At 41.7% G+C, this 12,925-nt stretch overlaps 1 protein-coding gene across 1 annotated transcript in view; it reads left to right on the top strand.

The window, feature by feature from the left end:
* The window catches only part of LOC125436727 (contactin-associated protein-like 4), a 173,471-nt gene that overhangs the window by 125,939 nt on the left and 34,607 nt on the right, over positions 1-12,925 (top strand). The gene's annotated exons all lie outside the window — the stretch shown is intronic.

The raw sequence follows: 12,925 nt of genomic DNA on the forward strand, positions 1-12,925 counted from the left end.
GTTCCCAGTGTGGTTTGCAGTCTACATCTGTAACAACCTCTTCCGGGGCCGTCTGATGCCTCTGAATGCGACAACCAGGCGATGGTGCAAGTGGTTAACAGTTTTATGGAGGAAATATGTTTGCATTAATTACAATGTGTGGACCTTAGGCCACATATACAAAAGATACAAAAAGAATGCATATCAATATATCTCATTCTCAATGAGGCCCCAACTGGATACATGTCTCTGGAGACTGGAGTCATGAACAGACAAGGTAAATCTTTCTACAAATGTGAGAAAAGCCCCAAGTTGTGGAAAAATCTGAAATCTAAAAATAAACAATACATTTAAAACTGGGGTGGAGGGGGAACCCACCAAAATTAATAGATCCAGTACCTGTATCTTTAAGAAATTATTGCCCTCTGCAGTGGCCATCGTGAGGGTTGAAAGGCAACTATACCAGTATTGCCAGCCTTTAAGCCTCTGTTTATATCAGTAAAAGTTAAGGGAGACCCTTTTCAGGGCTGTTTTTACCTTTGAGGGAGGACTCATTGAGGCCAGACATTTCTACCTGAAATCTTTTGAAAATAACACAACTGAGTGTTCAAGCTCTTGAAAATGATAGAAGTAGAGCCAGTAGCTTTAAGAAACAAAATCCCTGAGTATTTATTACTAGACAGCCACAACTGAATTGCCAGCAAGCAGTGTGCATTTAAAAAATGGATTTGGATTTCACTAAATTTTTGGGTTTGGGTATAATGGAACCCAGCCCTTTGGACGGACTGCCAGTCTGACAGCTGATAACACAAAATATGCCATCTCTTATTTGTATGGGGGAAGATTTCTTATATATTAGAATAAAGAGTTGAGGATTATATTGATTGAAGGCCACCAGAGAAGAAACATATTTAAGGAAGCCATCTAAAAAATAACTAGACTGCTGTCATCTTTTGATCCACTTTATCTGTGTGCTTTATCTTGGTAAAGAAAATTTCTATTTCTCATTTATTAGAAACAGTACTTCAACACTGGTGGAAAGATTATTCAAGAGTGTCTCAGAACAAGAGCAAATTTGCTTATCAGTCTCCCTGCATGAGCAATATTAAAATTTCAATAAAGGGTTGTATCCCTTCCTCTTTCATCTTTAATCAGAATGTCAGAAGAACAGAATAAGAATAGCAAGATAAAATCTGGGAATGGTTGAATCTAAAGCTGCCTGAATAGAACACCATGAAGTGGTGAGAAATATAGCGTGAAGGATACGATCTGGGAAGAAAATTGGTAGTCCCCTGACCGTGAGTCAATGTGCCTTCAGCATGTGCATACAGATCTTTGGATTCAATCTGAAATGAAGAAATATCTAATTTATACCAGGACATTGATGATGATGATGATGATGATGATGATGATGATGATGATTTTAGCATTTTATTGCTATTGTTAATCTAATCAGGTAGGATGGGAGAAGGGGAGACACAGATTCTTTCTTTAAACTGTTCCCAGCTGCTGTGGATGCAGCTTTGTGAAAGCCATATTTGTGGAGGTGGAGGTGGAGACAAAATTAGACAGCCAAAAGGGATGCTAGTATCATGATGGTGGAGGTGGAATGTGACAGCATTGAGGCTTGTCTGGCACCTATGTTATTTTCTTTTAGGTATTGGACCAAAACATTTTTGTTTTTCCCCAGGCATTTATTAAGGTGTTGATCTTTTAAAATCATGCTATATTGCATTTCTAGTCTGAAAACTGTTAAATTCATTTTAAGTTTCTGCCTCCTTGATATATTCTTGACCACATATAGTTAATTTCAGAACAGTCCAGGGCACATCTGCCAAGTGGTGTTCTGTGAAACAAGTTACCTGGTGAATAGGATTTTTCTGTATTGTTTTGATGTGCTTATTCATCTTTAGAATAAAGCAGATAACAAATGTGACACAATGCAGGATATTATGCCATAGTGTGTGCTAATGTTCAAATATCAGCACCAAATCCATCACCTAAAAACAATTTGATAAAGAGAAGTCAGCAAAGACATTTACAGTGATATGCCACTGTAGATATTTGCCTCATTTCTAATTGTTTTTATTTTCCTTTGTCTTGCTAAACCATGAACATTTTCTGCTGTTTTTTATCACTTTCACTGCTATTACTGACTTAATCCAATGCTGTCTATTGGAAAGATAGGGGGCCCAAAATAACCTGGGCCTCCATTTGCAGACCTTCTGGGGCTTGGGATCTTTGCTAGTGGCATGTTGGTGGAACAGCTGGATCCTGGTACATGTGCATGGGGTTTCCATATCTCCTCCCTATGACTTGCCCAATCAGGCTCAGCCAGGCCTGTCCAATGTGTGGGAGCCAGTCTGGCAGACCAGATAGAGGTTGTTTTCTCTCTGTTCTGTCTGGCAGGGTTGTTAGAGACCTGCTGGACTTCCAAGGCCTCAGTCAGCCTCATTGTTCCCCCTTGTTTTCCTGCAATTTGGGAGTTCACTGTTGGGTTGTCTTTCTAATTTGTGTCTTGTCACTTTATTCTCTTTTCTATATCACATCTGCATTGGGTGGTATCATTATGGAGATGGATCCATTATTGGGTAAAGTTGGTCTGTGAGCCTGTTTTCTCCATTTTGGGGGGAATAACCTTAAAGGATTTTGGGATGAGGGCTTTTAGGCATGTGCTCGGCTTGCAGGCTGTCAAGGTTCCCCCACCTTCAAGTGGTAGGGGAGACCACACAGAGGCTAGCATGAAATCCTGCATCCTGCCATCCCATGATATCCTCCCTGCAGCAGGCAGAATGTGCATGTGTGGAGCACATAGGTCATCAGGTGGGTCAGCCAATGCCAGGATCCATTACTCCATTTTGTGCCAAGGCTCTGACAGTAGCTGTAACCAATAAAGTTGTGACCCTTTTTTATTCCAGAGGTTGTCTGTAGTTATTGCATATTCTGGGGTTAGTGCAGGTCATTTGCCTCACCATCCTTCCACTCCTTCAGCATTGGGTCAGCAATTGTTTTTCTGTTTAAAAATACAAGGAGTAACAAGAAGATATGAATATGGAGGACAAACAGGGCTACATATGTGGTACTTAGAATGGAGTTCATAGCATCCTTTAACTTTTTCAACTCCTCTATACATAATAAAAGTCAATGATCAAAAAGCTGCTGCTTTGTGTCATTGGGAACCTGAGGGAGACATGCGTAGAAGGTCTGTGGCTCAGTGGCAGGACATCTGCTTGGCATGTTGAGATTTCCTGGTTTAATCCTCCACATATCCAATTAAAAAGTTTAGGCAATAGGTTATATAAAATAACTTTACTAGGGACTCTAGGGCAGGGGTGGAGCAAGGGGGAACTGCGCCCGGGGTGCGTGCACACCCTGCACCCCTGCTGCGGAACCCACCATTCCACCCCACCCTGGAATGCCCCTGGAATGCCCCTGGAATGCCCCAAAATGTCCCCGCCACACCCCTTCCATGTCCAGGCCATGCCCCCACACCGGGGACACCCAGGGCATCGAGTCCCCCACCCCGTGGGTGCTATGCCACTACTCTAGGGAGACATTGCAAGGTGGAATAAACAGTACTGACAGTGATGAATCAACAGTAGGAATTAGTTTAAGTCAAATCCATGTGTTCATAGCAGCCTTTTACACTTTTTCAGTTCTATTTGTAATGAAATACAAAAATGAAAAAGTAGTTCCTTCATGTCATCTGGTACTTGGGCTAAGTATCCCCATTCTACTTAAGGTCTTACAATCGTTGAGCTTGCACATACACTGACTAGTTTGGGCACAGAAAAGAAAGATACATCTTATAGGTCAAAACAAATTTTACTGATCAATAAGTGAATAAAAAAAGTAGGAAGGCACACACACACACACACACACACATATATGAACAATGATCAATATTTCAGCAGTAAATGAAGTCAATCCAATCCCTTAATTGCTCCCTTAATTAGCTACAATTGTTCACCATCTTCTATTTCCATTAGGGGTCCCAGCAGAGGACGGGATATGCTTGATCCTGGTAAGAAAGCCAAGAGAGTGTGATGGAGAAAGACAAATACAGAGAGATCCCTGGGACTAGAAAGGCTTTTGCTTGAAGAATTTGCAAGAGGAGGAAAAGGTTATGACCATGTGAAGATCTGTTGTTGAGGTTCTATAGAAAAAGTGGTGGAATGCTTGGGTGTTGTGATTGAGATAGGGAAGGAATGTTTCTGAAGACAGGATTTTTCTAACAGAGTAAAAACAAAGAGAGAAACAGACAGCTTGACAGCTTGATGGCTTGATACATTTTCTTACATGTGGCTTGATACATTTTTTAACAACAGAGTTACAGCTCTCAATATTCAAGTATTGACATAACATTTCAGGTTTTCTAAAGGAGCAGTTTTGAAATTTAAACCATCCAATTTCCTTGCACATGAATACAGCAGTGAGCAATTGTCTCTCTCAGTACAAGTAAATAACATATGCTTCCAGTAGGGCTCCCCCCTTTGGCTTTAGACTTTTTCCCTTTTTTAAAATTACACTATTTTCCATTTCAATCTGCTTGCTCGGGTAAACAAAAGTCAAATAAAACTTTGCTTTCTTGGTTGTGTGAAAGCAACATAGAAAATTGTCATCCTGAGGATAGAGCTATAGTGTAAATGCTTGATTTTCAGTGGAAAAGTGGTGTAGTACATTACTATACTGTATCAGAGAAAAGAGCTCATTTTTTTCCTGTCAGGTGAGTCCCATAGTTGTCAAGTGCAGTATTTTTAAAATTTCACAGAAGCAATTCAAGATGCTTTGAAAAGATCTCTTTGTCAGTTCATCATTCTGATTCATAACTTAGGTTAATACGACATTTACAACTAAGATATAATTTTCTCTGCTCTTTATGAGAAAGTTGGCTATTACTTTTCATTGTGAACACTTCAATAATTCTAACTCATTAGTCTTTATATTAATTACTAGCAGGGCACCCGTGCTTTGCTATCCATACTTCATCACAGGCTCTCTATGAATTTCAGGGTAACATTCAACATACTTCTTTACAGCCTGTTTGTGAACTTTGGGGTGACATGCAGCATATTTCCTCACAACCTGTCTGTGCACTGATGGGTTTGTTTTCGTATATTTTGCAGCAGCTTCCTGTAGTTGTCTTTTTCTAATGCAATGTGTTATTGCTCTCTTTCACTTGGTGGGTTCCAAAAGACATCATGTGGAAGCAGCCGTTGTATTTTCGGGATGCAGAAAGGAAGTGTTCTGCCATTGGATGCTGATGAGTGAGAAGGCTGTGAAGAGGTTCAGGGTAGGCTGAAGGGCAGGGAGCTGGACTGTACCGCCACTGCAGCACATTCCTGGGGACTCATCCCACCACTTCAGAGCACGACAGCAAGCACAGGGTGATTGGAGGCCGAGAGCAATAAACTTGTCTCCACAGTAATAAATCTGATGTCCATAAGCAAAACCCAGCAAATGTTTAGTAGTCCAAGGTGATAGTGTGGTTTGTAATCTGTTTTGATTGTATTTGGCTGTGTTGTTAATGTTAGGGTGGGTGGAGGAGTACTTTTTCACAGCCTGTCTGTTAACTTCAGGGTGACATTCAGCATGCTTTTTTGCAGCCTGTTTGTGAACATTGGGATGACATGCAGCATATTTCCTCACAGCCTGATGGGTTTGTTTTCGAATAGGTTCACATGCATTGTGGAAGGCAGTGTTAGAGTGGTGCACCATGGTGAAGGACATGAAGCTGGTGGTGTTTAACTGTCACCCTTAGAATGTTCGTGCAGCATGTCTGTGGACTGAGGGGCTGGTTTGCCCTTAGAATGATCACGCAGATGTCCAGAGATGAGCAGTTAAAACCGTAAATGTGTAATAACTTGAGTAAAACTGAATATTTTGAAAAATCCTTTCTTATTGAGCACCTAAACCACATAATGAACCGGTGTGCCAAATTTCAACTTTGTAGGTTCAGTGGTTTTTGAGTTCTGTTGATGAGTGAGTGAGTGAGTGAGTGAGTGAGTGAGTGAGTGAGTGAGTGAGTGAGTGAGTGAGTGAGTGAGTGAGTGAGTGAGTGAGTGAGTGAGTGGTATTTCGCATTTATAGATACAGATTCCCACTCCCAGTTGTATTGCTTGGACCTTGAGCCATGGACCAGCAGCAGAGCCTTGCATCCCCATAGAGACACCATGTATAGGTTCTCTGCCTTGCTAGTTAGGAAACTCTTAAGTCAATCCTGGTCCTCTCCTTGTTATGAGGCACAGCCAGTACACATTATTAAAAGCTTCTGCTGATCCAGCTAAGCAAAACAGCACATTGAAATTTGTTCAGAAGCCAGTATGAAGAAAATTAGGTTTCTCTATGTGCTGCTTAATGATGGTGTACAAAAGGATTAGAGGAATGTTCTGGTGCATGTATATATTTTGTTCACCATAGGTAGGGATAGGCTTTAGGTGGAAAAAAATTAAAATTTGGTAAAATCTGGATTTGGGTTCTCCAGGCTTCCAAATTACTGAAAACCCCCCAAAACCTGTATATCTGAAAAACTGGAAAAAAAATTGGTCTGTTTAAGAATATGGGATTTCTTTTTGACATTTTTTTGGTTTTCCACCTGTAGGGAGCGCATTTTTAAGGTAATGGCACCAAATATTTGGGATGGCTTCAGAAGTCTCTCCTGATGAGACCACCCAAGTTTGGAGAAGTTTGGTTCAGCAGGTCCAATTGTATGGGCCCACAAAGGGATGTCTTGCAGGCCCTATGGAAATTCTGCAAGTTCTGCAGGGCCCTGATCTCTCTTGAGAGCCTGTTCCACCAGGTGGGGGCCAAGGCCGTGAAACCCTGGAGGCCAGCCTGATCGCTTTTGGGCCAGGGATCACCAATAGGTCCTCCTCCAAGGAGCAGAGGGGCCTAACGGGGCAATATGGCACAATAACAGGGCAAGAGGCAGTCCCTCAGGTATGCAGGTCCAAGGTCATGAATGGCTTTGAAGGTCAAGACCAAGCTTTAAACATGACCTGGTACTTGATCGGCAGCCAGTGCAGGTGTTATAGGACTGGCATAATCCGGTCCCTGCTTGAGGTTCCCATAATGAGAGATGGGTGCTACCCCTTTGATGACACACACTACAGGCCCCTCTGAACCAGATGTTATCCAACCTGGGTGCTGTTTGGTATCTCCAGCTTGAAAATGCATCCCCTATAGACACTCCCAGATTTTCCCCAGATTCTTTAATTGAACTGACTTGGCTTTGGCTCCATTGTAGTCAATGGAAAATTTCTGAGTAATATGGGTCCTCAAAAAGTAGCTCCATCCCTGTTGTAATATGAGCTAAATTTCACCAAAATCGGGCATTCTTATCAGGAGAATTTCCCAAAGCCATCCTGCGAGTTTTATATCTCTACCTTAAAAATGTACTTCGTACAGATGCCCCCAGAAATTCCTCATTTGATACAATGGAGCCAAGTCAAGATCAAAGAATATGGCAGGCTTCAGCAACTATCTCGTGATCCCCCCCCCACACACACATATTTTGCTATGGGTGGGCTATATAGTAAATGCTCTTCAGATTCAATGTCCTTGTTGCTGCCATGATATTTGCACCACCATAGATCACCATTAGCTGTGGTGGACAACGGTAGCAGCAGTGATGCTCTCCAATGTCTGTACCACACTGAGTACTTCAGCAAGTAGCAAAACATAGGAATAGCCAGCCCATTTACCCTGTCCCTGCCTACCACTGAGACTCACCCTTACCCAGAATGTCATTGGGTTGCCACCAATGCACAGTGAATGCAAGGTAGTCATTCTCCACATGCTAACAGGTCCAGATGTCTATTGTAAAGTGCACAGTTGTCCCATGAGCATGGGACAACTATGCCTTCATGCAGGCCTTCACAGACCTTTACCTGTTGGTATCACATTTCTCTTCAGCCAGGACCAAGGAGCTCAGGTGTCTCCTGCTGCTGCTAGGAAGTGGGGACAACATCAGCAGCCTGAGGAGGGACAGTCTGTGCAGCATGCCCCTCCACAGTGCCAGCACCTGCAGCGTCCTACGAGGGTGGATCTGCTCCAGCAGCCATCTCAGCAACAAAAAGTGCCTCATGAGGAACTTTAATTGCACCACTCCAGCCAGACAGTGGGCTGGCAGAAGGCAGCTCTGGAGCAGGTCTACTCACAGGCTGGGGGAAGGCTGAAGACCTCCCCCTCCCTCTCAAAATAAGGGTAAAGGCAATGATGTAAAAACACTTGGGGTGTGTGTGTGGGGGGGGGAAATGATTTAACTATAAGCTTTAAAAAGTTATCTCCACAACCTGTTAACATCACAACTACAGCAATCTTTAATCAAAAATGTTGAACTTTTGAAGAACACACATAATAGCAGTCAATTATATAACTTTTACAGCAGAGGAAAAACAAAGGAAAAGAAGCAGGTTTTTTAAAAGATAATTTTTAAATGAACAGAACAAACTAAATCTGTGTAGGCTTAGTCTGGGCTTAGGCCCAAGGCTTTTATTCCTAAAGCTTCAACTCCCCCTCCCACTAATCCATCACCAAGCACAACTAGAAGTAAAACAAAAAGCAATACAGCAGTGACCAATAGCACGTTTATTGATAGCCATAGGCTCTGCACATCTATACATAAAACATACAATCCAAGAATCCAAAGATACACTAAAATCATACATAACTGAAATCAGCAGTATAAAACTTATCCAATTCCAGAATATAAATATTTAAACCACTTATCCTATATAACAGGCATATCTACAATTTATCTATTATAGACAGTGCAGCTAAGAACATAAAGGTTGCAACACTGTATGAGACATCCTCAAAGACATTGGCCATGAGAAAGAAGACTTTCTTTGCTACATGTCATATTTCTTATGATGTCATATGTTTGTGGCATATATGAGCATATAAAGGGCAATGTAGAATATAATGTATGATATCTTGTACCTGCTTTGAGCCACATTTGCATAACCTAGACTCCTTTGGGTGTTTGTCAAATCTCCCTTATAAATATTCTGACCCAAAAGTCTTTAATCTTAAGTTTGTAAACGCAATCCTTAGATCTGCCTCTTTAAGTGCATTTAAGTATTGGGTTTGCCATTTGTTCTTTTTTTACCTTAGGAAGCCATGGGGCATAATTTGTCCTGGCAGCTGTGGCTTTGTCTTGTAAAGCCTCCTTATTGAATACCCAGTCACAAATTTTGCTTCTCTCCCAAGATATAATGATCTCCAAGGAAGGAATTTCATAATATTCAAGTAAAGAATGGATTTGACTTCCCCAGATGTTTAATTTCTCCTTGAATTTATGAATCTCTCCTTGAATTTATGGACAAAAAGCAATAAAGATTTTAAAAGTCATTAAAAAACCAAAAAGTCAAACCCTTTGGCACTTTCTTCTCCCGGCAGGTTTCTTCTGCAGGCTGGTGGTATCCCATGAAAACAGGTTCTCCAAAGACTAGACCAGGGGTAGGGAACCTGCGGCTCTCCAGATGTTCAGGAACTACAATTCCCATCAGCCCCTTTCAGCATGGCCAATTGGCCATGCTGACAGAGGCTGATGGGAATTGTAGTTCCTGAACATCTGGAGAGCCGCAGGTTCCCTACCCCTGGACTAGACAGAGGGAGCACAAGTTCAAAAGTCAAAGGGAAATCTCTTGAACTATCATTCTACCTCAGTCTGGAACAGAATGGGCTGACTAGGAACCAGTACTGTTTGGGTCAGCCAGGAACCAAAAATCTAGAAGTCTGAAAATATCCCAGGGGGAAAAAAACTTCCCTGATTGGCCAGGGACCACGTCAGCTAGGTCTCTGAAGAAATGCATGGCACTCATTGGTTGGGAGTAAATCTCCAGAGAGCTCTCTCATTAGTTGCACTGGAAACCAATGAACAGGACATGCAAAGTGCAGCAGATGCCAGGGAAGGAGAGAAGAAGACTTCAGCAACATTGTTGGACTTTAAGCAGCCCTCCAGACCCCAAAATAAATCCCAGTAGACACCAAGCAAAGTTAAGTAAGGTGGGGGGCTATGTGGGTGGGGGCTTCCCCAGTTAGAAAAAAATTCAAGCCAGTTCAAAGGAACTCCAAGCTGCTAGCCATTATGGTAGACTCCCTTTAAACTTTAAATGGTCAAAACCCAATAAGCCAAAGAGTGATTCGACTTATTGGGTTTGCTAAGTATTCGGTTTGAGTTTTTTTGTCAAGGTTTGTATTCAGGGCCAAATAAAAAAAACCCAAAGCCGAATCAGGTTCTTTTTTTCTTTTTCTTTTTTTAAACTGATTTGGCTTTACCAAATCAACAATCCTAGGTATGGAGCCAATGCAATGATTTCATGTAGAAAATATGTGACTAGATTTGACTGATTGTTGATGAGTGTTGCTCAAGTACTGAATTTTCTGCAAGTTTTATGACTCCTAGTTCAGGCCTGGCCATCTTCTGTAGCCTTAGGTGTTCTGGATAGTGGTCCAGAAGATAACTGTGAACCAGTAACTTAGCATCTTTGCCTTGCTTGAAGCTGTGATTCAGGAGTCAAGGCATGAATTGCAGCCAACAGTATCTCAGATGTTTTTCAACCAAAGGCTGTTTTAGAACTGAGGATTTAAGTACTGCTGCCATGATGTGATAGAGCCCACCCCCTCCAGGAGGAGGTTGCTGTGTCTGATTATGGTGGTGAATACTGTGGTGGTCTGAGATGGTTAAGGGCCCAATCCTGAAGGCGTGACTATTTCTACAGTTGCCAGCTTAGAGCTGGGAAAATACCTGTTATTTGGTGTGCAGGATGAGGAAGGCGTGATTTGGGGAGGGAGGGACCTCAGCATGATATCATGCCAAACAGTCCACCCTCCAAAAGAGCTATTTTCTCTGGGAGAACTTATCTTGGTTGCTTAAAGATCAGTTGCAATAAAAGGAGACTTCCAGTACTACCTGGAGGTTGGCAACCCTAGCTGTTTCTGAAGTTAGCAGATTGACAAAATTTGCTAAATGCAAGCTACAAAATGCCTAGTGATTTATGGATGGAACTTGGGAAAGGTGGAGGTTGTGCAGGGAGAGAAGCTCAGCAGAGATAGGATGCTATAGAGTCCACCCTTGGAGCTGCCATTATTTCCAGGAGAGCTAATCTCTGTAGCCAAGTGATAAATTGTACTTCTGGGAGGACTCCAGGCCCCACATAGAGGTTGGCAACCCTAATGCTCTTGAGGCATGTACAGGAGGAGTCCTGAACATTAAAGAGAACTCCTGGAGGTGTGCCAGTGTCAATTTCCCCATTCAGCAAATAACTCACTTGATGGGTTCAAGGATTTTATTGAAGACATGAGAAAGATAGCAGAAGACAGTTCTGGTGAAAGGGCACCAAAACTATTGATAATATGTTGCAACAAATCCCCCCCCCCACATGTGAACCAAGACAATAGCAAGAGTCCAATCCGAGAGCTCATCCCAGCTGCAGAGCTCCAAAGCCAGAGAAACAGAAAAGCGGCACCTGCAAAAAGCCAAAGCTCTCCCCAGTATATGGCAATCCTGACAGCCAGCCATTTCAATAGGAGGTGGTCATAACTGCCCAGCCCCCTTCTTCTCTAAGTCTTCTCTAAGCCCATCTGAGGAAGAATCTGTATACTCCTCCATGACAGGTTTGTATTCTGTATCCCCCATTCTCTATCCTCACTGTATCCCCCCCCCTTAAAAGCAAAAGGGCATTATGCTATAACAGTTCATTTCCCTTTAAAGGAGAGATAATGAGACACTACACTGGATCATTAGACAATGACTGGCTTGGTCGAAAAGTCTAAATTCTTTATCTGGTGGCAGAAGTGCTTTTGAAATTTCTTCCAGAAGTTATAACATTAAAGTGATTGCAATGTAACTTTAAGACATAGAGTTTATTAAGAATAATGCTCCTTACCAGTGTATGAAGACACAGACGTATCTTTCTAAAACCCATAACCCATCTACTCAAATTATTTAAAAAATATTAAGCTATACAGTGTGCAAAATGGGTACCACTAAAGCAATTTGAATATTTATTTTTAAAAATGGGCATGAGTCCTTGATCAAAATATGAATGTTACCCAAGGTGTTGGGAAGTTCCTCCCTTTTAGAGTGAATTAGCAGGAGGAGACTCTTGGCTTAGCTAGCGGTTGGCCAATATCTTGATTGTCTATGTATACAAGAGTCAGCTTTCTCAAGAAACTCACAGGAGAGCGAATAAAACTAAACAATTTTATTTGGGGATAATGAGGGTACAGAAGCACACAATAAAATCAAAGCAGCAGAACACACACACAGTCCTAAGATATAAATGGTTGTGAGGTCATAGGTCTGGAGTTGAGGAGGAATTTGGGGGAAGTAAGGTTTATAGACACCTGATCTTGGAATGTAATAGTCCAATGAACATAGCTGAATGATCAGCACTAGCTCTGGAAGAACAACATATTGTGGATGAGTATTATAGATAGGTGTCCAGAGATACTGAACACTAACTACTGGGAGAGTGGGTTTCTTATAGGGAAAAAATGGGCCTTCAGGGTTATACAGAGTGATCTTTAATCTGCCAGGACAAAGAGAGTTCCTGCCTTTCCTGGGAAAAACAATAGACAGACATCAACCTTAATGGTTGTGTCATTGTTTTAATGTGTTGAGACATTAGTCTGCAGTTCCAGGCTTGGAAGAGTCTCCAAGGAGAAGTTGACTGATAAAATTACAGCTTTAAAGCAATGACTATTTATTTATTTATTCATTCATTCATTTATTCATTCACTCATTCATTCATTTATATTTCACATTTATATACTGCCTATCTCCCAAGAAACTTGAGGTGGCTTACATATACATAAAAATATAAAATGATCAATGCAATACAAAGTACAAACATTAAAAACCAGTTAATAACAAGATGGCATAAAAACTTAACATAGCAACCTAGAGGGGGAAGACGTGCATATTGTATCACACCCA

Source organism: Sphaerodactylus townsendi, linkage group LG07, assembly GCF_021028975.2.
Source record: "Sphaerodactylus townsendi isolate TG3544 linkage group LG07, MPM_Stown_v2.3, whole genome shotgun sequence".
Classification (NCBI taxonomy): domain Eukaryota; kingdom Metazoa; phylum Chordata; class Lepidosauria; order Squamata; family Sphaerodactylidae; genus Sphaerodactylus; species Sphaerodactylus townsendi.